General features: G+C 36.4%; 1 protein-coding gene and 1 long non-coding RNA gene across 8 annotated transcripts in view; one reads left to right on the top strand and one right to left on the bottom strand.

The window, feature by feature from the left end:
* PDGFC (platelet derived growth factor C) overlaps positions 1 to 27,834 on the top strand; it is a 203,986-nt gene that overhangs the window by 121,921 nt on the left and 54,231 nt on the right. The gene's annotated exons all lie outside the window — the stretch shown is intronic.
* Positions 22,806 to 27,834, bottom strand: part of LOC130682546 (uncharacterized) — a 40,283-nt gene continuing 35,254 nt past the window's right edge. The window contains exon 3 of the long non-coding RNA XR_008995765.1: positions 22,806 to 25,835. This is a non-coding gene — a long non-coding RNA (uncharacterized LOC130682546). The remainder of the gene's footprint in view (positions 25,836 to 27,834) is intronic.

The raw sequence follows: 27,834 nt of genomic DNA, 5'->3' as shown, positions 1-27,834 counted from the left end.
TTAGCTCCATAGCCATACAATTGAAATAAAGGAAGGGAGTATTGCTTATTTAGTTGATAATGACCTTAGAGACCCAAAAGTGCATCACAAGAATTTATTTTCTAAGAAAAAATGCTTTCATGAGTCCCTTGAAAAGGATTGAAAGAAGAAAAGGCACCACTAGCCATATTTGGTGGCATAAATGACCTTACCTTTTAGCCCTGAGAGATCCAAAGGTGTCATGTAAGTCCCCTTACCTACTTAATTCCCAGCCTGAGTTTGCAGAACTGGGTCTGAGAATAAGCAGTTAGGTGTTGGACTGTAACTCAGAATCATGCTCCTGTTCATCAGGGGAAGAAAAAAGGTTAAACAGAAAATAACCAGTACCTTTTTAAGGTACACTCTGAGAACCTCGTTGCGAGGTCAGATGCTCACTTAGTGTTAACGAAGCCAGGGTACCACGTTCTGTGATATGCCCACTTCAACCGAAGCAAGCGGAAGGGAGACCAGATTGATGGTAGAGCACAAATTATTCATCCCCCACCCCTTGCTCTAGTGGCCTATCCGCTGAAGCTCATGCAGGTTGGTACCCGAACAGATCACTTCTGTTTTAGGGAAGAAGGGGAGGGTGCACAGGAGGAAGCTGTGTAGGCAAACAGTAGTGTCTGTCGTGACTAAGAAGTGATGTAAGTATTAAGTCATAGAAAGATTAGTTACAACACAGAGAGGAGTGGGAATACTATGTGTATGTGGCCTTGAAGTATAGGTAAGACTTCAGTAACTGAAAAGCACCTAATAATAATCAGTAAAAGTTAGTTAAAATAATAGGTGGATTAAAGAGGAATGAGTACTCCAGTCAGGTAGACTGGATGTGGCAAATACGGGGAATACTTTCTGATCAATGTATTTCTCTGGAGCATGAGATGCTGTGGAGGTGTGGTAAAGGGAGGGCTGTACTGGTGGACAGGATCAAATTGTGAAGAACTTTGAATACTAAGCTGATAGGTTTGGACTTCCTTTTTTATGCTGTCAGAAGCTAAGGGTTTGTTACAGAGGAGAGTCAATTACTAGTCTATATTTTAGGAAAAGAATACTGACAGAAGGATGCAAAATAGATTGGAGGGGAGTTTGAAGGCAATTGGAATAGCTGGGAGGAATTTTGTTATTTCTCACACAAAAATTTCCAGTTAGATATTCCCTCAGACCTACACTTTGCCTCGTTGTTTTCTTGATCCAGTAACAAAGCATATTCCCGTTTTAGCGCTACCCCCTTCAATGTTAAAGCTCTGTTTGGGTGTGTGGAGATGGATGCCCACCCACGTGTAGCAAAGAAAATCTACAGATATCCCAATGCTTTTTTTATTTGAAAGCTCCATACTCTTTTACCCTGGGGCACAAGTTTTGGGAGAAACAAAATGGCTAACTTCAATATCACTGACATTAGAAATATTTATAATAAGGGCAAACCAAGGAATACCTTAGAATGTTAAATGGTCATTCTGTTATAGAAAAGAGATGGCTTTGCTCTTTTAAAACTCCAGGGATTAGGCCAAGTTTACATGGGCTCTGAGAAGAGCAGACTGTACCGAACAATATTGCATAGCTTCTAGAAATAATATTACAATTCTGCTACATGTGTGTCTTAACAGAGTTAGTTTCCCTAGCTTCCCAAAGGTGGTGTAAGTCAACAGATAGTGATATTCATACAAGAAAGTGTAACTTAAAGACTTTTAATTGCAGTTACCCACACATAATTAGCCAGTGACTGTAACCAGCTTAGAAAGGAAGTGTTTGGATTATGCTACTGAAATTTCAAGGACAGGCTTTATCCAGGTTCTGAATGATGCCATCAGCTCTATCTTTTCCCTGTGGTTTAACTTCATTCTTAATTGGTCTGTCTTCATAATATAGCAGAGAAAACCACAGAAGTGCCAAGATTTCAGCACTTGCAGTCTCTGAAGAAGACAGGAACTTTTCCTGCAAAGTTGTCATACGTGTTTTGATTGGTCTGTTTTGAACCAAGTGTCTGTCCCTGGACTAGTTACTACTGGGGGTGGGGTGGGGCTGAGAGCATGTGTTACTGTGCTTGGCAAGATTTGGTGACATGCCCATTCCAAAGCCAAGCGATGGACTATGATTGGTGGAGAAATGGTCCCTGAAAGCAAAAAAATATTTCTTTTTCCATCAGAAAGAGCAAAAGGTGCTGCTGGTACAAACAATAAACAATTTCTACTATTGGTGCTAAGAACCATAGCTGAAGTACAGCTTTCAAATTTACACTTACTGTTTTTCCTACTGCACTTCTGGCCATAGAATTCTTTTCAGGGTAAAGATTTTGCCATTGCCCTTTCCGGTAACTCTTTTGAGTGTAGCTAGCTCAGTGACATAATTTATAGTTTTGTTATCCTTTGACCTCTGTAGCAAATACTTCTGTAACTTAAAAAAAAAAATCATCCCCAAGAGGACTTAAAATAAAGGGTGGGGATCTGACCAAGTCTGAGATCAAGGAACTCTGCCCTTGGCTAATGAGATGTTTTAGTTTTGTGTTTTGAAATGTTCAAAATCAACATTTCAAGTAGAGAAAGAATGTACCCTGTAACTCCCAGAACTCATGTCTGGCTAATCCCATGTTGGTCTCTCCCCAGCCCTTTACCTTTTTTCCTGCATCTTCTTTCTTCTCTCCTGCATCCTCTTCTCTTCAACCCGATACCTCTCTCTTCTTTGCCTTCCTCTTCCCACCTCGCTGTTTATCGCCCAATGTCAACATTTCCCCACATTAATTCAGAAAGGTTTACAGCGTGCGCTCTGTGAGCGTGTGGGGAATGTACGACTGCCATTCTCCACGCCATGCCTTACGCCCAGTCACCGCCTTGCCGCCGCTGGGAGAACGAGATCTCGTATTTGAGTTGCCCAACTGCCACAATGGCTTAAACGTGGACAACTTCTACAGCCAAAGAAGTACCCATGTTACCAGCTAGCTAACTGGCTATCCATCTGTACAATTTTACCCAAAAAGAAAAAGTAGGAAAGAACACCAAAGATCGATTATAAAGGACTTCTATGGGTATAAATCTTAAAACATGCTGTTATAATTCTGCACTGGCCTTTCTTATCTCAGCATATCCAGTGTTCTATGCAGTTTTGTCTCCAATATTAAATCATTAATATCATTTGGCTATATGAGCTTTCAAATGACACTTCCTGCAGTTCACCTGGGCCTGCCCCTTGGAGAGCTGTATTGTGTTCAGACCCCAGCTCTCTCTATAGAACAGCCTACCTTCTAAAGACGCTGATCTTTAAGCAGGCTACCTCTTCTGGCTTTCATAATACAGGCCGATGCTGACTTAGTATTTATTTCTAATAATTATCTGATTTCCCCTCTAAGGCTTTGTCCAGAGTGACTCCAAAATATCTAACTTTTACCTAAGAATTATTGATTTGCTATGTTTAACAAAGGTTAAATTAAAATACACAACAAAAGATTTCACTGCATCTGATTCACATGTGAAAGCACAGAATGAAAGTTAAGGACAACCTTCCCAGCTTCCTTGGCAATGTTGGTTCTACTTACACTTCCATTTTTAGCAGAAGTAATGATATGAATAATATATGCTATTCCATGTTTATTGCAAGTAAGGTGGTCTAGCTGTGAATCCTAGTAGGCGGATTGAGTATTGTCATGATGGGTGCTTGCATAAGCCATCCCTTGGCTCTAGAAAATTGGCAAGACCTCTGTGTGTTCATAGATATTTACCCAAAGGTGGGCAGGAGGAAGGAAGAGGCTAGAGGATCCTGTGCGCTTGGAGGGAACTTTGCCTTTGTGAAAGCCAGTTCAGGGTGCTGGGGTCATGAGTGATCTGATGCTTCTTTTTATGTAGGTATAGAAATATGCTGTTGCTGAGAGTAAAGTATACCTTCTTTAATTTTTATCAATAGAAATATTCAGGTTACTGGTACACTGAGGTATATATCCTTATTCCACTGTTAAAATGCTAGAGGAGACCACAAGGAAAAAGATTTTTCCTCATTGCATCAAGATAATATCCTGAATACATTTTTCAGTACACAGTATCGTAACTACTAGTTTAGGAAATGATAAATTCCAGTTGTGCCTCATGTTCCATACTGATCATTTAGATTTTTTTGGTGGGGTGAATTGGAAACTTATTTATATGATGAGTTTAATTTAACTAGCAAAAGCACTGTCTTGGAATGCCCAACATATTTCAGATTCAGTTTGTCATTTACTACTAACTATATGGCCTTGGTTAAATTACCTAGCCTGTTTAACATTATATTCTTAAAATATAATTAAGAAAGGGAATTGGGTTCCAGATGATGATTCATCACTTCCAACAGTTAAAGATGTTTTCCTGGAATATCCACAAATATATGAGGCTACTTAACACTTGTTTTGCCTTCGTCCAAACAAGCAGTATTTTTATAGAAGTTCTTTGAAAATATTAAAGGTAATGTTATAACTTTTCTGTTTCTATGAGAAAAAAACCACTTCAGATTTCTTAAACTGTTGATTTATATATGATCTTTTGGGGTTAAAATCTACTTTGAATGTCACAGTTTTAGATGGAAATTTCTAAAAATTCTGGTAAGTTCCATACTGTAATCAGGTCAGTGAAAGCAATTTCCTGGAAATGCTCCTACTGTAACAACAGCCCTGTGTAGTGTCTCATCATCCCACACCTCTTCTGCACGAATCATGCAGAAGATGACCTGCATATTATCTAGCCCCATTCCTTCCCATATTTGAACATTAAGAATCTTTTTCCTTTAAATATAGTGTAATAGGACAAAAATTTAACCTTAAAAATCTATCAGGTGCTCAATTGTTTCTTTTGTCATTTTCAAGCTCTCCACTGTAAGACCAAGAATTCCTGAATGTAATGGGACCAAGAATGTTTTTGGTTCAGTATGCTGCTGGTGTTTATGAAGTAGTGTAGGACTTATCCATTACACACAATCCTTTTTTCCCTGAAAAAAGTTATTCCTCATAGCTGTTTCAAGCACTTGGCAAAATGTGTGAATAAATTTTCAAATCTCAAGTGCACTGTGCTCCCTGTCTGCAGAGACACACAGATCGTTTCCCCATATGGCAGCTGATTTAACCCCCTATGACTTTCTCACCAGAAACTCCATGCACTAGCTTCAAAAACATCATCTCCTTGACCTTTCTGTCTGTAGCTCTCCATCTCAGACCATCAGTTTGAAAAAGCAAGCTCGTTCATGATACCAAAATATTTGTGTAAATGGAACCAGTCATGATTTATTGCTTCTAAAATTATTTTATGGGATGGTGGTAGGCTCTGGTTTTGCTGAGGCACTCAGGTTAATCTCAGTGGAAATGAAGCCTGCACTGTCTTTTATCCTAGGGCATTTTGGGAAAAAAATTCTTTCTAATTGCACTTTACTTACTATTTGTAGATAAAGAGCTTCCAAATAAGTGACTGTAATAGTTGGACATCCTGCCACACATTATGACACTCCTCTTCTAAGCTTAGCAAAAAATGCAGACACTTGTTTATCTGTCTCAAGACCTTTAATAGAAGAAATTTCTTAGAAGATAAAAAAAGAGGTTAAAAAATCTATTCAAAGTTTTCCATGTATCATGCAATGAAATTAAGGGAAAAGAGAAGGGAAGACAGAAAGAAGAGAAAGGAGGAAGGAAGAAAGGAAAGAAGGCAGAAGGCAGGCAAGCAGGTGACCTGAATGCTGTGGGCTGTTTGCAGACTGCATTCCTTATCCAAGCTTTCAGGTCACTGAGGGCCTGGGTGGGGAACCCAAGCAGGTAGGTGCCATGTGATAAAGTGCTACATTTACTGAGCACCTGCTATTGACCAAGCCCTAAACTAGGTTAGTTACACGTGAATTCTAAGCATTCAGCGATCCTTCTTGATAGATATTATCCCTGCTTTAAAATGGAGAATACAGGCTGAAAGAGGGTATACAAACTGTCCAAAATTGCAAAGCTAGTAAATGATAGAGATGGTGTTCATACATTTGCTCTAAGGGATAGTGTTATATAAGAATAGAATTATCACTGTCGTTCTTAGCTGTTCTGATTTTTGCTAGGCAAGAAAAACATCATTATCTGTCTTTCCCATTCATCATTAGATTAAAAATAGCACCTTATAAAAGAGCATGTACCTTTAAGTGATGCAGTCATGATCGTATGAACAGTTTACTTTCTATTTGATGATTTTGTTAATAAAGTAGTTACTGGTTTACAATAATATAATTCCATCCCCAGACTGCTTACAATAGGAATTTATGGTCACCACATCTTTTGTAATTGGTTGGTAAAGTTCAAGTTTAATTATGCTCTGGATTACTGGGCTAAGGTGTGATGATTAATCAGAGATTTAATACAGGCTTATTGAACACCCACCCAGTGTAATGAGGCCTGAGTGACAGAGAAAAAGTCTTAGCATAACCCTTGCCTTCAGGGAATGTCTAAATTAACCACAGATACCTAGGCTTGAGAGAACCAAGATAGTAGAAAGATAAATTTTAAATTGTGAATAGAATATATTTGCAAAGTGTAGAAGCCTTAACAGAAACAAACAGCCTGGCAGGAGACCACTAGCAGGGGGCCACCTTTGTGAATTCACCACTAGAATGTGGCTTTTAGCTGAGATGACTCAAAATCTAATTTGAATAATACACTGCACAGTGATCAGTTTCTCAATGACAGGCTTATGTGAACCAAACTCTCAAAATATCCAACCCATAAACTGGAATGAAATGTATGAAGTTTACATGAAAAATATGGAATGCCCAAGTTCTGGTTTGATAAAGAACATAACACACCATTGATGGTTTTGTACGCATTGTGCATGATGAATGGGCCAATGTGTGTTTCATGGAAGTGGCATGATACAGTAAGGCCCATGTGTGAGGGAGGCGAGCCTCCCAGTGGTCTAGGGAGAGGGAGTGTACAAGGAGAGAAAGAGGGTGGGTGGAGGTTTTGCAATAATCTGCATTACAGTAATGGGGGCCTGAAATAATGGGGTGTCAGTATGGAGAGGGAAATAGACAAAAGGATTTTGAAACAGAAAATATTTAAACTAACAATATATGGAATGGGCTGTTTGTGACAGAGGAGGATTAGTAGTAGGCCACACCAGTGATTCAGTAATTGCCTGTTTAAGAAAACAGCAGGGGGAAGAGCTAGAAAAACTTATCTGCACTCCTGCTTGTTACTTCCTTGAAAAAGGTAAACTAGTGAGACAGAGAGAATAATGGGTAACAAAAACAAGGTTTGAGTTTCCTTGAAATACATAATTGATGTTGCTTTTCCAGTCCTCTATTCAGTACAGTAACCAATACTGACGATGAGGTATGTAAGTTTATGTCCTCAGCTGTCTCATGGGACCTGAAAAATGTCCCTAGTTGGAGACAGATTTGAAAAAGAGTATGATGCTTAAGCCATAGAACTAAAACACTGCAAGTCACATAACCAGGATTAAGCCAGTGCGCAAGTATATACAGCAAACCAAAGCACTTGCCATGGTGGTGATGAGCATGTGGGAAAAGGAAGGATGATTCACATCATAATAAATCTCTAAAAACTAGTGTCTAATTACTCTGAATAAAAGGCAACTGTCCTCGTTTTTAAAAGCCATTTGCAATTATTTCTGAGAAAATGAGTCATGCTTGTGAAGAACCAAAATTAGAGGAAAAGGGAGAAAAAAAAGTTTGAGAGTATGAATATTACTTATATGGGAATATTTCAACCCCACATGCATAATCGTGACTATTTGATAGCCTACTCCATCTACATATATTTGTATATAGATATGTGTGTTCTTATTTTATATATATGCAAACTCATCCACCTAGCCATCCCTAAACACTCATGTGGCCTTGCTATGTATGGACTCAATATTGGGAATAAAAAGATCATTAAATGGGCCCCTTGGCTCCCAGGAAGCATTGACAAGTAAAGGAACAATCGTGCAAAAAATAGAATTCAAAATAGTAACGGGTGTGGGCCACGCTGCAGAAACGTTGCAAACTTGGCCTGTGGGACTCAGAGAGCATCTCTGAGGAGGTCTTATGTAGCTGGAATCTGAATGATAAAGGAAGGGTGGCAGGGGGAGTGGGGAGTTAATGCTATTGGTAGTAAGCAAGTTAATCAATCAACATTTAAAATGATCCTTTTAAAGAATGTATTCCAGGCTCATTATTTAAAAGTTGCCATTAGGCAGTTTCTAAGTATATCCAAGGAAATACACTGCTGTATGTGCTTGGAGCCCATTAGTCATAATTTGGTGATACAAAGTACGTTCTTGACCTATGACAAGAATATTATTGCTGGATTTGCTGAACTAAAAAATGTGATCATATTTGCCATCTGGTGAAATACACTGTCTCGTCCAGGTTGAGTCTCACAAATGACTAAAGCCCTAAGTAGCCCACAATTACTCAGTCACCCAAATGCCTACGAGCAGAATGGAAAGTTGTCTGTGTTTCGGCACATCCCTGAACTAAGGTCTGGGGTGGGGGCAGAGAGAGGAGCATGGCTCTGTCTTTTCCTTTGCAGTTTGAAGTTCTCCATTTCTCAGATCGACCCACTAGAAGGGTCAGTGGTCCTGCCACAGTGTCACACAGTATATAGAGTCTGGGGATGTGGAGATGGAAAAAAAAAAAAATCAAGTCCCTGTCTTCAAAGAGCTTATAATTGAAGTTCATTTTTAGGACTGTCCTATGCTATACAACATTTTGAAAACAAATTTAAATGTGTATTTTCATATTTTAAACTCTAAATGAAAATATAAACAACTTCATCGTGAAACCAGAGTACATAAATTGCTATAGGCAGCTACTTGGACTTCAGTTGTGCCTGTATGTATAATTAATGCAGCTTTTCAGCTCAGTTTCTTAACTGATGAGGTATAATGTCTATTTGGTTCTCTTACATAACTGACATAATAATACTGGGAGATTTCTCACACTACCAAATGATTGGGTGGTACTTTTGTATCTTAATCATATTACTTTCTTTATAAGATTAATGAAATTACAAAGTGAAATGCATGATTGATTCTTGGCATTTTTCAGAAAGGGAAATTGAGGCACAGTGAAATAAGTAGGTACAAAAAATTTTCTGAATGTATGGATGGAAGTCATGAGATAATATCAAAAAATAAATAAAAAGCTATGCTACTATCCTACGTCTTCCATCAAGGAGTGAGAAATCTGAGAGAAAACATCTGGAGCAGAAGAGGAAATGAAGTGTGACACATTTAAAATGGTTAAAAACTGCTGAGTTTTCTGGTAGCACAGGAGCCTGTTAAAGCCTACGGTAGGAATCTTGGATATTAAAGAAGCACCTTGCAGGGGTGATTTTAACAGGATAAGGAAATAAATAAATACAGAGCACAAGGAAAATTTTAAAAGTGAGAAGAGGAAAATCAAACAAACCTAAGACCAAAAAAGTGGTGCCTCGGGATATTGCCCAGGAAGGTGGATTCAGCCAAGTGGTAAGCCTGGTATTTCTTAGTTCACTTTTCATGCCCAGGAATATGAAGTAATCGCCTGAGCAGGACTTACCATAGTGATCAAATCACCTAACAATCTGAAATGTTGCCTTTCATATGAAGATTTTATTTTGTTTTGTTTCTTGAGAAATGACAGTCTATTTTTTTAAATAAAATAGACTGGTTCTGTGGAAAATATGATCTACATATCCAACAAATCTTTTGTCATTGGAAATAAAAGTGATCATGCTAGAAAAACAAGAGTCAACAAGTTGTTTTCATACTTTTGACATGTGGCATGTATAGGATGACTCAGTCCTCTAATTTCTGAAATTCTAAGTTTCCTCAAAAAGAAGTTAATTTATTTATCTTCTGTCAAGATTTAAAGCCTCAGAAATTGTTACTAATGTCTATACTTCACTAAATTTCCATTAAAGAGTTTATTTTAGTCTCCACAGGATCCCATTCTCTAGTGAAGATTGATTGTTTCAGAATTGCTAAGTAAACTTTCTAAAAAATTTCTTGTACCTGCTTTTCCTAATTATTTCTCTGGAATCTGCTTATTTTTTTGTTTTTAAGGTATTCCAAGAGATTAATTACACAGATTGATAGTGAACATCCTTAAGTAAATACATGCTTACTTAGGGGTAATATAAAAATGAAAGTGGTAAAAGTAGAATTTTTACCTATTCTACAATGCTCTAATTAATCTGTACCCTAAGTACACAGATAAACACCCATATATATGTGTATATGTATATATGTAAGTGCATATATATCCCCATATATATGAATATATATGTATATGCACATGCATATATACACATACTATATTGTGATCACTGAGGAAAAGGTAGAAAAAGCAAATGAAATAGCAGCAAAATTCCTGTTAGTTGTTTGAAACATTCCTTTAACTTAAATTAGACAGCACAGGTGAATGAATGAAAAGCTAGAAAGTCTAGAAAACTAACAGTTTTCATTAGATAATAGAAACTTCTTCGAGGTATTAAGTATCTTCTTGATGCCAGATTCCATTCGGTTATTATGTCTTGGGATCATTGTGATATTATATCTGAGAGGGGATACAGGGTATATTTCTTATTGGATAAAGGGAGCATATGTCAAATGAATTCTGAAATGTGCTTTTGTGTGCTAAAGGCTGATCTTTTAAGGTATTATTTGTGCTGCACAGTGAATAAGAAAATGAATTTTGTGCTGGGCATAGAAGCCACAGGGCATAAATATGCAAAGAAGTAAAAAGCTAACCTTTTCAAACAATAAGGCTTCTCTCTCACTTACCAACTTAACATTTCCCTGTATGGCCCCGGAAGATGACTGGTTAGCCAGAGACGGGTAAGATTCCTCAAGGGAGGAACAACCTAAGACAGGCACAGTCGCAGGGGGCCAGCTGGTGAGAAAATGGGGAGCAGCAGAGGTGAGGCTTAGAACCTCCCCCCTCATGTTCTGAGAGAAATCTTCTGCATACGTGGATGTTTTATTGCCCTTGTCTAGCTTGGATTAACACATAGTCTACAGGCACACACCTGATCATCTACATTTGCTCTCTTACAACACTAAACTCTGTTTTCTACCTTTATCTCGTATCTACCTACCACTTCAGCATTTTATTAAAAATAATAATAATAGAGAAATGTGGTATCCACATATAAATCAAGTTTAAAAATCAAATGAATATTCATATTTGAACTGACTGTGTATAGTTCATAATGCATGAAAAAAACTGAAAGCTTCTGTGATGACTGCCCTTGCACTGCTCACCATGTAACTTATTCACTATGTAAGAATTTGTTCTCCATGTAAGAACTTGTTCGTTATGCATCAGAAGATTGGAGACTGACGAAAATTAGGCTTGGGGTGGATTAATGATTGTGCATTGAGTATTGACCCCCCTATACAGAAATTTATTGTGGTTAACAACTATTTGATCAATAAATATGAGAGATGCCCTCACAAAATATGTATATATATATATATAAACACACTTCCAATTGTAAAATAAATAAGTAACCAGGATGTAATGTATAGCATAAGGAATATAGTCAAAATATTGTAACAACTTGGTATGGTGATAGCTGGTACCTAGAATTATCATGTATATAAATGTTGAATCACTGTGTTGTACACCTGAAACTAATGTAATGTAATACTGTTGTCAATTACCCTTCAATAAAAAAAAATAATAAATAAATAAAATTAAAAAATTAAAAAAAAAATGAATTTTGTCCTGCAGGCAACACTTGGGCAGTGCTATAGATCTCCCCCAGTTACCAGTCAGCACTTTGGAAGAGTTTCGTGAAGTAACACAGTTAGGAGGTATTACACCATTTCTGGTAGAGGGGAGTCGCTTCCCTTCATGGGGTTAGAGCTTCTACTGATCCTGGGCCTGCACAGTCTGGGGTGGGCCTTGCACCATAGGGGACTCCACTGTGTGGTGTATTTCCTTGTTCTCTCAATGTTTCTGTGAGTATATGTGTATTTTTTTCTCTCATTTCATGATATGCTGGTATTTATAAGTTGGTTTCAACTTATAATACCAGAGTATGGATATTGCCTGTAGATAATTACTCTATTTCTTAATAACAGTGCTATATAGATAGACCTTGGAAAATAACATTTTCTAGAAAATGTTGCAGTGCATAATGTTCTAATAACATGTTTCATACATAAGCTGCATATTTTTTGACATAACTTTACACACCAAAGGAAATGTGACTTGGTTCTCAAACCAACAAAAAAGCTGATTTCAAAAAGTGACCTTCCATACTTTCTAGTCATACCGTTATTTTGTCAAAGAGTAATCTGAAGCCTAAAGACATTTTTTATTGAATGCCTGTTTCCTTAAAATAATTAGTACTTTTATCAGCTTTGAAATTTCTGCTCATCTGTTTGTGTTTGTTAAAGTACAAGTCTATGGATATGTTTTGACTGATGTCAAAATGTTGATGGATTATTCTGGAATGCCTAAAATTTCTTTGAAACTCGGAGTAGTTTTTTTAGAATACAGTTAAGAGAAATCATTCCATTATAAAATAAATATCCAGTAAGTATTTTTTAAAGTCATACTCATCAACTGTACCTGAAATTCCCTGATATCCTGAAAGGACAAATGTTTTCATTTCATTTTCGTATATTCTAAAACAAACTCATTTTCTTTCACAGACCATAAGGTAAATTCACGTACCTAAACGGATGAGCCTTTTAAAATGCCTTCTTCTGCTGATCAACCACTTAAATATGTTCTTTTAAAATCAGGCCTGAAATCATAATAGTGCTTTAATAAGCATTACATGAATCTTCTCCACATTTTATTGTCACACTACTTAATTTTTTCTCTCAACCTTACATAAATCCCTATCTAGAGTATACCTTGGAATGTGCAAGTGTAGCAATGATACAGCATAGACAAAAGCTGAAAAAACACAACCTATAGCAAAATCCTATAAAGATGTCTTGATTAATGGCATCATGGCCTTTTATAGGTATGTTTAGGCTATGGAATTCAGCTATGCAAGAAACATACAGAAAGAGCAGCCTGTAGGATGTGTTTTGGTAGTGATTAACTGTGGATTCCTATACCTGGAACAGTTTTTGGTGTTGGGTAGATGAGAGAATATATTCTTAGCCCTTCTTCCTTATCTTAAATTTTGATGCACCTTTAAGTACACCTTGACATGCACATTCCCATTTCAGTATTCAGAGATGTCCTAAGCTCAGTAGTAAGGATGCATAATAGGAGGTCCTGCCTTTTTCCTATATCCATCTACCTCTGCTGACATGTCTCCCCTTGTTCTTACCCTATGTATTCAGAGTAGAAGGGAAAATGACCGGATGATAATCCATGAGAGAAAAATATGGTTTTAGTCTAAATAGAATATTGCTTTAATTTCTTATATTTAGTTTCTCTACTTTTAATATTACAGTGTTTCAGTTTAGGGAACATGTAATAAATGTATATTGTTGATCATTCATTTGAACTTTAATTACTGTGGTGACTTATTTGACATGTATTTAATAACCATGTGCCACAATGCATCATACTAGACATGCCTAGTTGTTAATGAGAGTTTTTTGTAAAACTAATTACAATAGAGTAATGTTGAGTATAGAAATGATTCTTAGCATTAGAGAGGAACATGAGTACTATACCATGCTTGAGAGCAATCTCTGAGTTGGCAAAGACTAGCTGCCTAAATCTTGGCATTATTTCAGTAATAATGCAATAATAGATGATGTTTCTGTTAAAATGCATGCATACACATAAGTAGTAGTTGATTGAGGATAAGTAATCACACATTTCAATAACCAATCAGTCTTGGAAAAAAGTTCTGGTAAGTCAGTGAGTGCTTTTTTATATATTCATTTAACCCTCACAACAATCATAAGGTTGATACTGTCACTGTGCTTATTTTGTAGGCTAAAAAATAATGACACAAAAATTAGGTATTCAGTATTTTAACAACTTATTGATGAATCTGGCATCTACTACAGTGAAAGGAGCAACTATTAATAATAATAGCAAACATTTATGTGTTTATGTTTTTCTAGGCAGGTGAGATTCAGGACAGTTTCTCCCGTAGCAAAGAATGCCCAGTGGGGATGGTTCTGGGGTCTTCCCTGAGCCAAAAGTTGTGATCTGTGCTGCTTATCAGTGTATGAGGAGCTCAGGGGCCTGCTCTTCAACAGGGTGGAGTCTTCCATGGGTCACATATGTGATTGCAATAATAACAATTATTTAACAAAACAAACAAACAAAAAGAGACCACTTACTAAGCAGCTTTTTGTTAGGCACTATTTGAAACATTTGAGCACTCTCACTTAATCCTCTCAATGACCTTGAGACTTAATGAATAGATTACACATTTTAAAGAGGATCTAGAGGAGTTTAAATCAGAATTCTCAATGTGGATTATGACTATTGACATACTGTGCTGGATGAGTCTACTGTGTCCTGTTTAACTAGACACAGTATTATCTTGTGGTTAATAATCTGGGCTCTCTCAACTCAGCTTAAAGATGGAAGCTTGAGAGGTGAGGTAGAAACCTCCTCCCAAAACCACATGTAATATGAAAATATAGCAAATACAACTAATCCTGAAAGAGCAACAGGAAAGAAGGCTGTGACAGACTGCCTACATCTGCAGAAAACAGAAGACCTCATGGAAAAGGGTAAAGTACCAAAGCCATGATCCAGTGGGACCCAAGCCCTTCCCCCACCCCAGCTCATTGGCGGGAGGAAGAGAAATTGAGCAGGGAGGGGGTGGAGGCCTAGAACTGCTGAAAACCCAGCCCTGGAGATCTGCTCTGGGATGCATGAAACTACATTGCAAGGTGCTCTGGAGATTAGTGGGGTTGGAAAGCTAAGATTGTCAGAATACCTGGAGAGACTGAGATTCCAGCCACTTGTGGAGAACAGGTACCCACAACTGGCTGCTCTGGGACAAAAGAAAGGCAGGCACTATGAGAGACTTCCCAACAGTGAGAGGGCTGCTAAAGGGGTAAGAATTGCACAGAGTTTGCTGCTCAAGAGAAATGACAGGTGGACAAAAATATCCCAGCATACTTAGAACAGCAGGTTGGGAACATTCAGAAGCCTCAGGTGCCCCATCCTCTTGGCGGGCACTGCAGCTCAGAGGCCCCCCACTGTGATATTCAGCCTTCCACTCCTTCCTCCTGGCCAGCATCAGCTCACAAATCTGCTTCCCCAAACATTGCACCACGCAAGACAGAGGGTGACCCACCTATGGCAGATACAAGGCTGTAGTATAAGACTCCTCCCTGCACATTCAGCCCACTCCCCTGGCAGTGCAGGCAGGCACTGCAGCCAGAAGTGGGAAAGATCTCTTTCCTCCTGGCAGACACGAGTGCTGCTAGCACTTGACCCCTGCCATTGCTCCAGGAACTGAGTAGCTCCAGAGAGTAGAGCTTCTGGGACTAGAGGGCATTGCCTACACCAAGTTATTACAAATATGAAACATCGAAAGAATGTGGTACAAACCAAAATCCCACAAACACCAGAAAGAAGACCAAGTGAAACTGAACTCACCAATCTTTCTAAAAAAAAAAGATTCCAAAATAAAAATCATAAATGTGCTCACAGAGCTACAGAAAAATAGTCAAGATCTCAGTATGGAATTCAAGAAAGAGATAGAAACTTGGAAAAATACAGTATCTGAAATGAAACATACAATGGAGAGATTTAAAAGGAAATTAGATGAAGTAGAGGAGAGGGTAAATAATACAGAAATTAGAGAAAAGGAATACAAAAGGCACAGAGAGAAAAAAGGATCTCGAATAATGAAAGAATATTAAGAGAACTGTGTGACCAATCCAAACAAAACAATATTCACATTATAAGGGGTACCAGAAGAAGAAGAGAGATAAAAAGGGATAGAAAGTGTCTTTCAGGAGGTAGTTGCTGAAAACTTCCCCAACATAAGAGATCCAAGGAAGACAACACCAAGACATATAATAATTAAAATGGCAAAGATCAAGGATAAGGAAAAAGTACTAAAAGCAATCAGAGAGAGAAAAAAATCACAAACAAAAGTAAAACCATCAGGCTATCATCAGACTTCTCAGCAGAAATCTTACAGGTCAGAAGGGAGTGGCATGATTTATTTATGGTATTTAATGCAATGAAACAGAAGGACCTCGAACCAAGAATACTCTACCCAGCAAGATTATCATTTACATTTGAAGGAGGGATTAAACAATTTCCAGGTAAGCAAAAGTTGAGAGAATATACCTCTGACAAACTGTCTCTACAGTGTATTTTGGAGTCACTGCTATAGATTGAAGTGTTCCTAAGGCTAAATAGCAGTCACCAGAGGAAATTAAACCACAGTAAAGGAAGTAGACCAATTAATTACAAAGGAAATGCAAAATGAAATCAACTACCCCCAAAGTCAGTGAAAGAATAGACAAAGAGTACAGAATATGATGCCTAATATATAAAGAGTGAAGGAAGAAGAAAAAGGAGGAAAAAAAATAACCTTTAGTTTGTGTTTATAACAGCACACTGAGTTAAGTTAGACTATTAGATAGTTAAGAAGCTACCCTTGAACTTTTGGTAACCATGAATCTAAAGCCTACAATGGCAATAAGTACATATTAATCAATAATCATCTTAAATGTAAATGGTCTGAATGCACCAATCAAAAGGGATAGAGTCACTGAATGGATAAAAAAGACCCATCTATATGTTGCCTACCAGAGACTCAACTTCAAACACAAAGACATACACAGACTAAGAATGAAGGGATGGAAAAAGATAGTTCATGCAACTAATAGGCTGAAAAAAGCAGGAGTTGCAGTTCTTGTATCAGACAAAACAGACTTCAAAATAAAGAAAGTAACAGGAGACAAAGAAGGACATTACATAATGATAAAGGGGTCAGTCCAACAAGAGGATATAACCATTATAAATATATATGCGCCCAACCTAGGAGCACATTCATATGTGAAACAAATACTAACAAGGGGAGAATATAATGCAGTGCATACATTTTAGGAGACTTCAACACATCACTCACTACAAAGGACAGATCAACCAGACAGAAAATAAGTAAGGAGTCAGAGGCACTGAAAAACACATTGGCACAGATGGACCTAACAGACATCTACAGAACACTACATCCAAAAGAAGCAGAAAACACATTCTTCTCAAGTGCTCATGGAGTATTTTCAAGAATGGATCATATACTAGGCCACAAAAAAAAGAGCCTCAGTAAAATCAGAAGGATTGAAATTGTACCAACCAGCTTCTCAGACCACAGAGGTATGAAACTAGAAATAAGTTATGCAAAGAAAACAAAAAATACCACAAATACATGGAGGCTTCACAACATGCTCCTGAATAACCAATCGATCAATGACCAAATAAAAACAGAGATCAAGCAATATATGGAGACAAATGACAACAACATTTCAACACCACAAAATCTGTGGGATGCAGCAAAGGCTGTACTAAGAGGAAAGCATATTGCAATACAGGCTTACCTCAGGAAAGAAGAACAATTCCATATGAACAGTCTAATCTCACATTAATGAAACTAAAAAAAGTAGAACAAATGAGGCCCAAAGTCAGTAGAAGGAGGGATATAAAAAAGATTAGAAAAGAAATAAATAAAATTGAGAAGAATAAAACAACAGAAAGAATCAATGAAAGTAGGAGCTGGTTGTTTGAGAAAATAAACAAAATAGATAAACCCCTAGCCAGGCTTACCAAGAAAGAAAGAGTGTACACACATAAATAGAATCATAAATGAGAAAGGAAAAATCACTGTGGACATCACAGAAATACAAGGAATTATTAGAGAATACTATGAAAAATTATATGCTAACAAATTGGATAACCTAGAAGAAATGGAAAACTTTCTAGAAAAATACTATCTTCTAAGGCAGACCCAGGAAGAAACAAAATCTAAACAGACCAATTAGCAGCAATGAAATTGAACTGGTAAATAAAAAACTACCTAAGAACAAAATCCCTGTACCAGATGGCTTCACAGCTGAATTTTACAGAACATTTTGTGATGACCTAATACCCATCCCCCTTAATTTTTCCAAAAAGTAGAAGAGTAGGGAATACTTCCAAACTCATTCTATGAGGCCAGCATGACTCTATACCAAAACCAGGCAAAGACACCACAAAAAAGAAAATTACCAATATCCCTGATGAACATAGATGCAAAAATACTCAACAAAATATTAGCAAGCCTAATTCAAAAGTACATCAAAAAGATCATCCATCATGATCAAGTAGGATTTATTCCAGGGATACAAGGATGGTACAATATTTGAAAATCCATCAACATCATATACTATGTCAACAAAAAGAAGGACAAAAGTCACATTATTAACTCCATAGATGCTGAAAAAGCATTCAATAAAATTCAATATCCATTCATGATAAAACCCTCTACAAAATGGGTATAGAGGGCAAGTACCTCAACATAATAAAGGCCATATATGACAAACCCACAGCCAACATCATACTTAACAACAAGAAGCTGAAAGGTTTTCCTCTAAGATCGGGAACAAGACGAGGATGCCCACTCTCCCCACTTCTATTCAACACAGTTCTGGAGGTCCTAGCCACAGCAATCAGACAACACAAAGAAATAAAAGGCATCCAGATTGGTAAGGAAGAAATTAATTTGTCACTGTTGGTAGATGACATGATATTGTACATAAAAAATCCTAAAGAATCCACCATAAAACTGCTAGAACTAATAACTGAATTCAGCAAAGTTACAGGGGATAAAATCAGTACATAGAAATCTGTTTCATTCCTATATACTAATAATGAACTAGCAGAAATGGAAATCAGGAAAACAATTCCATTCACAATTGCATCAAAAAGAATAAAATACCTAGGAATAAACCTAACCAAGGAAATGAAAGACCTATACCCTGAAAACTACAAAACACTCATGAAAGAAATTAAAGAAGACACCAGTTAAATAAAAATACATCCCATGCTCATGGATAGAACGTATTAATTTTGTCAAAATGGCCATCTTGCCTAAAGCAATCTACAGATTCAATGCAACCCTATCAAAATACCAATGGCATTCTTCAACAAACTAGAACAAGTAGTTCTAAAGTTCATATGGAACACCGAATAGCCAAAGCAACTCTGAGAAGGAAGAATAAAGCTGTGGGGATTATGCTCAGCTTATTCTCTGACTTCAAGCTCTACTTCAAAGCCACAGTAATCAAGATAATTTGGTACTGGTACAAGAACAGAGCTGTAGACAAATGAAAGCGAATAGAGAGCCCAGATAAAAACCCAAGCATTTATGGTCAGTTAATATATAATAAAGGACCCATGGATATACAATGGGGAAATGACAGCCTCTTCAATAACTGGTGTTGGCAAAACTGGACAGCTACATGCAAGAGAATGAAACTGGATTATTGTCTAACCCTATATACAAAAGTAAACTCAAAATGGATCAAAGACCTGAATGTAAGTCATGAAACCATAAAACTATTAGGAGACAACATAGGCAAAAATCTCTTGAATATAAACATGAGCAACTTTTTCCTGAAAGCATCTCTTCAGGCAAGGGAAACAAAAGCAAAAATGAATGGATGCAACTACATCAAACTAAAAAGCTTCTGTATAGCAAAAGGGCACCATCAGTACAACAAAAAGGCATCCTACACAATGGGAGAATGTATTCATAAATGACATATCTGAGAAGGGGTTAATATCCAAAATTTATAAAGAACTCACATGCCTTAACACCCCAAAAGCAAATAACTCAATTAAAAAATGTACAGAGGATATGAAGAGACACTACTTCAAAGAAGAAATTCAGATAGCCAACAGGCACATGAAAAGATGCTCCACATCGCTAATCATCAGGGAAATGCAAATTAAAAGCACAATGAGATATCACCTCACACCAGTTAGGATGGCCAACATCAAAAAGACAAGTAACATAAATGCTGCCGAGAATGTGGAGAAAGGGGAGCCCTCCTGCATTTCCCCCTCCTGGGAATGTAAATTAGTTCTACCATGTGGAAAGCAATCTGGAGGTTCCTCAAAAAACTAAAAATAGAAATACCAATTGACCCAGGAATTCCACTCCTAGGAATTTAACCAAAGAAAAGAAGATCCCAAATTCAAAAAGACATACACGCCCCTATGTTTATCACGGCACTATTTTGAGTGGCCAAGACATGGAAGCAGCCTAAGTGTCCGTCAGTAGATGTATGGATAAGGAAGAAGTGGTACATATACACAATGGAATATTATTCAGTCATAAGAAGAAAACAAATCCAACCTTTTGCAATAATTTGCAAATCCAATGGATGGAGGTAGAGGGTATTATGCTCAGTGAAATAAGCCAGGTGGAGAAAGACAAGTACCAAATGATTTCCCTCTTTGTGGAGTATAACAATGAAGCAAAACTGAAGGAACAAAACAGTGGCAGACTCAAAGACTCCAAGAAGGCACTAGCGGTTACCAAAGTGAGGGGGTGGGCGGGGAGAATGGGTATGGAGGGATGGAGAAGGGATTGAGGAGTATTATGATTGGCACAAATGGTGTGTGTGTGTGGGGGGGTGTTTCACAGGGAAGACTGTGTAGCACAGAAAAGACAAACAGTGACTATGCCATATTACTGTGCTGATTCACAGTAACTGAAATGTGATGTGTCAGGGGTCTTGATAATATTGGTGAATATAGTAACCACAATGTTTTTTATGTGAAACCTTCACAAGAGTGTATATCAATGATACCTTAATTAAAAAATAATAATAATTTGGGCTCTGAAGTGTACAGCAAGATTCGTGCCCCAGATCTATACTCTAGGCCGAAATAACTTCAGCCTTTCTGCATCACCTCTCTGTACCTCAGTTTCCCCATCAATGAAATGGATATGATAATGGTAGATATGGACAGAGTTTTGTTGGAAGACTGAATGAGTTAATATTTATGAAGTGTCTGGCATGTGGGTTGCTTTATTATTATGATTATTTGTACAAAATTTTAGAAATCTTGGGATTTCATTACAAAATACAGTAATTCATTCCTTTTTGTCATTCAGTAATATTGCATGCATTTCCTCATATAGTCTTTATACTTTATTGGTTAAATTTATTACTAAGCCCTTTTATAATTTTACTGTGGAAGACATTTTTCTCTATTGAATTTCTAACTTTTTTTGTTGTTATAAGAAAAACTATTGATATATGTATATTGATCCTATGTTTAGTCACTTCACTAAATTATCTTCTGGTTCCAGATGGTTTTCAAAAGCCAAAAACGTTGGAATCATTTTGAAAAGCTGTTTTTATCTCATATCCCACACCAACTTGTATCAGATTTACCTTCAAAGCATATATGTAAGCATGTAATCATCTTTTACCTCCTAAACATTACCAATTTCTACCTCCCCTCCCATATTCTAAGCCACCCCATCCCACACGTGATTATTTCCAAGCCCTTTCAGTCCCTGTGTTTACCCTACTGTTGTGTGTTCTCAAGAGAACCTATTATCAACTAATGATAATTTTTCTCTTCTGTTTCTATTACAACATTTATTTATTTTCTTTCCTCCCTTACTAAAACAGCGAGAGCCTCTCCCTAAAATGTTGAAAATAGTGGTGGTAGTGGCCAACTCTGTCTTTGTTCTAACTTAAATGAAAATGACTTTCATCTTACTTAATGTAAAACTTGTAGTTACCTTCTGTTAAGTAATTTTCGCCGTGATTTGAAAGTTCCTGCTATTCACAGTTTATTTAGTTTTCATCTAGTAGTTAATTGTATCATGTTGTTTTAACATTTATTAACATAAGCAAATGATTTTTCTCTTTTTAAATTCTGAAGGGTCATTCTTACTTTTAGTCCTCATGTTCATGAAGTAAATCTGTATTCTGTAATTGAGTATTGTATCTTTTAATTGACTGATGAATCATATTTGACTAAATTTTATTTGGGCTTTTTGCATTTCCCTCAATTTATGAGTGATATTGGTCTGAATTTTTAATGTTTGATATTGCCTCTTGAAAAAGCTTTGATACAATTTTTTTTATTTATTAGAGGTTTTTATTGCTATTTTTCCAGCTTTATTGAGGTATAATTGAAATATAACAATGTGCTAAGTTGAAGGTATACAATGTGTTGATTTGATACACTTGTATCTTGCAGTGGGATTGCCACCATCATCAGGCCACATCATTCCATTTCTTTTGTGTCCTGTGAACACTTAAGATATAGCCTTTTAGCAATTTTTAGGTACATAATACAGTATTGTTAACTGTATTCACAAGATTTAGGCTAGTTTTACTGATTAGGCAGATATCTGTCATTTTCATTTTTTTATAATTGCTTATATAAAATTGGAATTATATGCCCGATTAAAGTCAAATAGAATTTTCCTATAAACCCCATACCATTACATATTTTTTATTGATAAGTGTTTGACAAACTTTTCAATTTCTTCTAGAGTCACTAGTTCACTTTTTGTACTTTTTCAGCTTTGATCCTTTACATTTTCCTAATACAGTACCCATTTCACTTAATTTCTCAGATTCAGTTGGCATAAAGTTACATAAAATATGCTTACAAATGTTTCATTTTTTTCTGTGATTATATCTTCCTTTTCACTTCTTTGTAAGTTCTTATTTTCTCATTCCACCTCTCCTTTCTAAGTAACAGCTTTTGGTTTTAATTCTAAATCCTAATTTTGTTTTTTAATGTATCACTTATAGTTTTGTCTTCATTAATTTTCAGCTTTCCTTTGTTCTGCTTATTTTTTTTTTAGCTTTACAGATTGAATTCATAGGTTATATATTTATAATGCTTTTATTTTGTAATAAGATAATTTAAGTCTATTAACATCTTACCATATACAAACCCACCAAGTACAATATAACCATTTTTCACAGGTAAAACTCATTTTTTTATGAGAATTACTCCATCATGTGTTGTCAGTCTTCTGAACCATGCTTGTGTAGTTCCTACATATGTTTCAAAACTCTACATAAGGAATTTTGAGTGACTAAAAATAATCATTACCAAATTAAAAAATATATCTGTAAAATGTGTATGTCCCACTTAACCAAGATGACCCATCAGTTTTATTTGAATAGTCCTTATGTTTCTCCAGTCATTAAACAAGACCATTTGACCAATTTGAACAAAGGATACACAAATTCTTTGTAGTTAGGCCTCAAAATAAAGCAAATATAATTATGTAGGCATATTTTTAAGTATAGTGCACAGTATGGCTTAGCACTTAAGGGTATTAACACTTAAGGGTATGGAATTCAACTGCCAAAATTGAAGTCTTGGCTCTACATTTAGTTGCTGTATGACCCTGGCCAGGTCCTTGGCTTTTCTATATTTTATAATCTATAAAATAGGTACAATATGAACTTTCTATGATTTTTGTGAGGAGTAAATGAGTCTATGTATGAGAAGCAGTTAATGTATTATTTTTAATTATTTTCAATATAAGTTAAAGCATGGATAGGCATTTTGGTGTCCAAAAGAGAATCTAAAATTTCCATTCTGTGTATGAGTTGTATGCTGCTAAACGGAAATATAAGCCAATAACACTGTACAATAATTGTCATCTTATTAATTTTATTACCTTTCCCAGCAAGCTCAGACTCCCATTGACACTTTCAGGGTTAGGCCTTTTCAAGATGCACATTTATTTTTTGGCAGTGTTTCGTACTACCATCAGGTTCCATAATTCATGGGATAGATTTAATTGACAGGGTGTTAGTTAATGTGAACTAGAAACAGCCTATTTTGCAAGGTCGGTTTATTTTTGTTGAAGGAAGCTGGGTGTCTGACAATTATGTTTATCAGTGAATTTATTTCTTTGGTACACTCCTCACAGTCCTTGATAGTAAGAAAGCAGTCCTCATGTCCTCACCGTTTTTAAAATCCCACATGAAAACGAAAATTTTGTCTACAATACCAGACTTGTTTGTTAAACATAAAAGAACATAAATCCTCCATGGGTCCCCAGGGGCATGTTAGAGAAAGGGAGTGGTCATTGTAAACCACTTAGCGCTGTGTGCTCTGTATCATGTTGCCGTGAGAAAGTGATATTTGATTGGCTTATAAAATAGGTTTAGTAAATCCTTTCAGTACTGACGTGAGCAAATGGGCACGTTGGAAATTAATACCTGAGAGTGTATTATAAGGATTACTATGTCTCCAGAATAGTCACCTGGGCATGTGCAGATTTCTGCATTTAAAGATTATTATGCTTTGTGATTTCACTTTTATGTGTCAAATGTTGCTTTGTTTTATTATCTTCTTTTCATTTTGCTAAAGCCTGCAATGTCTTTTATCATTGTTTTCTCTCCTCAATTTCTTCTTAATGTTTTGAGCTATGTTATAGTGTATCAAACAGCCAGCTTCTGCAATGAACCCCATATTTTACAAATGACATTTTGTCAGGAAAAGGAAAATTCAAATTATTAGGGAAGATGATTGGATTTAGCATGCTAGTCTTTTTCCAACCACACTGTATTTTCTCAGACATTTTAAAAGGAAACATGGACTCAAGCAGCAGTGGTTTTTGCTCCATTCTGTTTCTTATTTTTTTCTGTTTTGAACATTAGATAGCACAGTAGGCATGGGGGTGCTTTCCACGTAGATCTTTACTTGGTCTACTTTGTATGATCTGGAATATGAAGTAAAAAATAATGTGATTTTTGTCATCATATCCTTTAGCAAGGGGATTCACTGCTTTTAATAAAAGGGAAATCTAAGCCTTAGTAGATAATGGCATTATTAATATTTTTCAATTCCATACACATCTATACAGTTGTTGGGTATGACCATAAATATTAATGGTAGAATAATTGGATGAAATTTAGAATTATATTGTTATATGACACCACTTCTGAAAAAAATCCTAAAATGCCTAGTTTACTATGGAACAATGTGTAGCATATGTTAAGTTCTACTGTTTCATAGGCAAAGAGCATAGTACTCTTTCAGATGTCATTTAACCTTCAAGGGGTGCAAAACTATGTAGGTTTTTAAAGCAGTAGGGTAAATATATGCACCAGACTTGAATGAGCATGTAAAAATTAGCTGCCAGCTGTCTAACTGCAAATCTAGAAATTGTTATAAATGTTGGTTTTTTTTCAAATGGCATCAAAACCAGTAGAAAATCTTCACGAAAAATGTAATAATGTACTTGTCATTCTTATCTAATTTGTAAGACAGCAATTTTTGTGTCAGGATTATAAAGTAGACAGGGCCACATTTGGGACTTATTTGTTCCTTAATAAATCCTTAACATTTGTAATCCAGATATTTCTGTGTGTGATTAAAAGCCTCTTTGAGATACTTCTAAAGAGCTTACAAATTAAATAAACACAATAGTGATTTTCTTTAAGCAGAAATTAAAAAATATACAGTAAAATAGTTATGTGAGTCGTTGCATGTGATAATCTTTTAAGATGCTTCTATTAGAAAGATTATCATCGTTATTTTGAAAATGATGTGAAGAACATTTTGGGTGCTGTGTGTTCTGCTCAATCAGTTTATTGAAAATGACTTCATCCTTGCCAAATGCAGAGGCTGCTTTTTGCTTTCATCTCCTTTGATCTTCCTTTCCTTGGCACTTGGCCGCCGTTGACCACTCCTGCTTCTGGTGCATATTCTCCTGTAGCTCTGTGTGGTTTTCCTCCTGTTTCCATGACTGCTCCTTTTCAGGATGTTGTTGTCAAAGGATCTTTTCTTTCTACTCACGTTTGAGATGTTACTGTTTCCAGGCATCCCTCAAGCATGTGATGGTCCTGTGTCTCCGCCACTCCCTCACTGACACCTCCACGCTGTGCCTCATTATGCTGCAAGGGTGACAGACTTAGATGTCCGCATGAACAAACAATGTAAATAAATGAATATCTGGGTATTAAAAAAAAAGTATAGAAAATAGGAATTTTTGGAAATGAACAATAGCAGGTTCCATCAAAAGCTGTTTCCACTCGGCCCCCAGCTCAGTGGCTATGAAAGAATGAAGGCCCAGTGATCACTCCTTCATGCACCAGAATCTGATACAGTATTGTTCTGTGTGCCTCGCCTGTAGGTGCTGGAGATGGAACAGTAGATTAAACAAAGATACCTCCCCTCCTGGAGCTGATACGATTCTAGAGATCTGAACCCTCATAGAGTCACACAGTAGGGTTAATGATATTAGTGTTACCACATCTTCAAATTAAAACAACAAAAACAGAAATACATATTTTTCTATCCAATGCCACTTTTTAAAATGTTAACTTAATTTTTTTTAAGAAACATAGAGTCTATTAAAACGGTGCTTACCTGTTTGTAACAGTGGCCTGCAAAACAATATTCTAACATCTGACTCTGGAATACTAAGGCCTTGCCTGCACCTATTTCTCCAGCTTGATCTCCATGCACTTCTTTGTTTCCCACCCTCTATTCATAACTGATGGTGCCTGGTGCCTTCTTTCTTCTATTACATCTTACTTATTGTACTTCTTGCTAGAATGAATTTCCATTTCCCGCCTTTTCACCCCTGCTCACTCAGTACTCACTGACAGCCCAAATCTTCCTTTGTAAACTGACCCTAATCTCACTGTATAGAATTACTATTACTGTGCCAGTATTCCACAGTATTTCCTACATTCTCTCATTAAAGCACTCAGCAAAGTGTTTTATGGACCCTGAACCCAAAGAAGCTATAGTTTCATCATTATATCCTGAAAATCTAGCATAACATTTTGCACCAAGTCAGTGCTTCATAAATACTTGTAGAATAATTGGCCAGACCAGGAATCTGGCTCTCTTCAAACTAGCTAGCATTGATAGTAACCTACCTCAGATAGGTTTACCTCCCTAGCATGGAACAGATAGTCTATTAATAAAAGCTTTGTTTCACATGTAAACAATTTTGATATAAAAATTGCGCTGTGATTTAAAATCGTATTTATCAACTTTTGCACCTGGTGTATCTGAAATAACTACTTAGGTCTGTTCTACCCAGTTCCTCTTACTTCTGATCCCTCCTCTTTTGGCCCCACCACACACATATACTGATATTCCTGGAACGGTAGTACTGACTGGTTTATGCATTTATAATTTGTAACCCTGGACTTGTCCCATAATATAGCAGAAATATTCTCTCCTCTTTGTATTTGACTTTTCTTACTGCTTTCAGACTCCCAAGTTTATATTAAAATTACATGTGGGAGTTGGGACAAGAGATGCTGGATAGAGATGAGGGACAAATTTACTAAGTGGCAACTGTGCCAACAGTATTTTAGGCAGTGCATATCTTTCCTTTCTTAAACATCCTTGTGAGTTAGGTAGCATCATCTGCAATTTAAGGGTGAGGAAAATGAGTCTGAAACAGGTTAACATACCGTAAGAGAGTTCTGGATACTTCCTTAGTGAAGACTCAGTAACTAAAATTAGTTCATTATAGACTTTGCCCTTTTTCAACAATGTTTTCTTCTGTAAATTCAATACTGTACAAAATATATGCTTTTTAATTGTCTGGTATCTGAACTTAGACTTTAAAAAAAAATATGCCAATGGTTTTCAACCTTGCCAGACCTCCCTTTTAAGGAAAGTTTTGCAATGTCCTCTTTAGTATTTTGAAATGCAACTCATAGTAGTGATCATCTATTTATATGCACCATTGTTTGAAAAATAAATGTAATGACCTGCATGCTACATAAAGCTGAAATAACAAATAATTTGTATTAAAATAATTTATTTCAGTACATAATTACACATGTACAATTACACTAGTAAAATAAAGGCAGTAGTCAGATGTTTGCATCTTTTAAGTAGATTCATGAATGTAACAGCTATAAACAT

This window comes from Manis pentadactyla, chromosome 1, assembly GCF_030020395.1.
Source record: "Manis pentadactyla isolate mManPen7 chromosome 1, mManPen7.hap1, whole genome shotgun sequence".
In the NCBI taxonomy this organism is placed as follows: Eukaryota; Metazoa; Chordata; class Mammalia; order Pholidota; family Manidae; genus Manis; species Manis pentadactyla.
The sequence above is the reverse complement of the archived record's forward strand: the minus strand, read 5'-3'. Positions and strand labels throughout refer to the sequence as shown.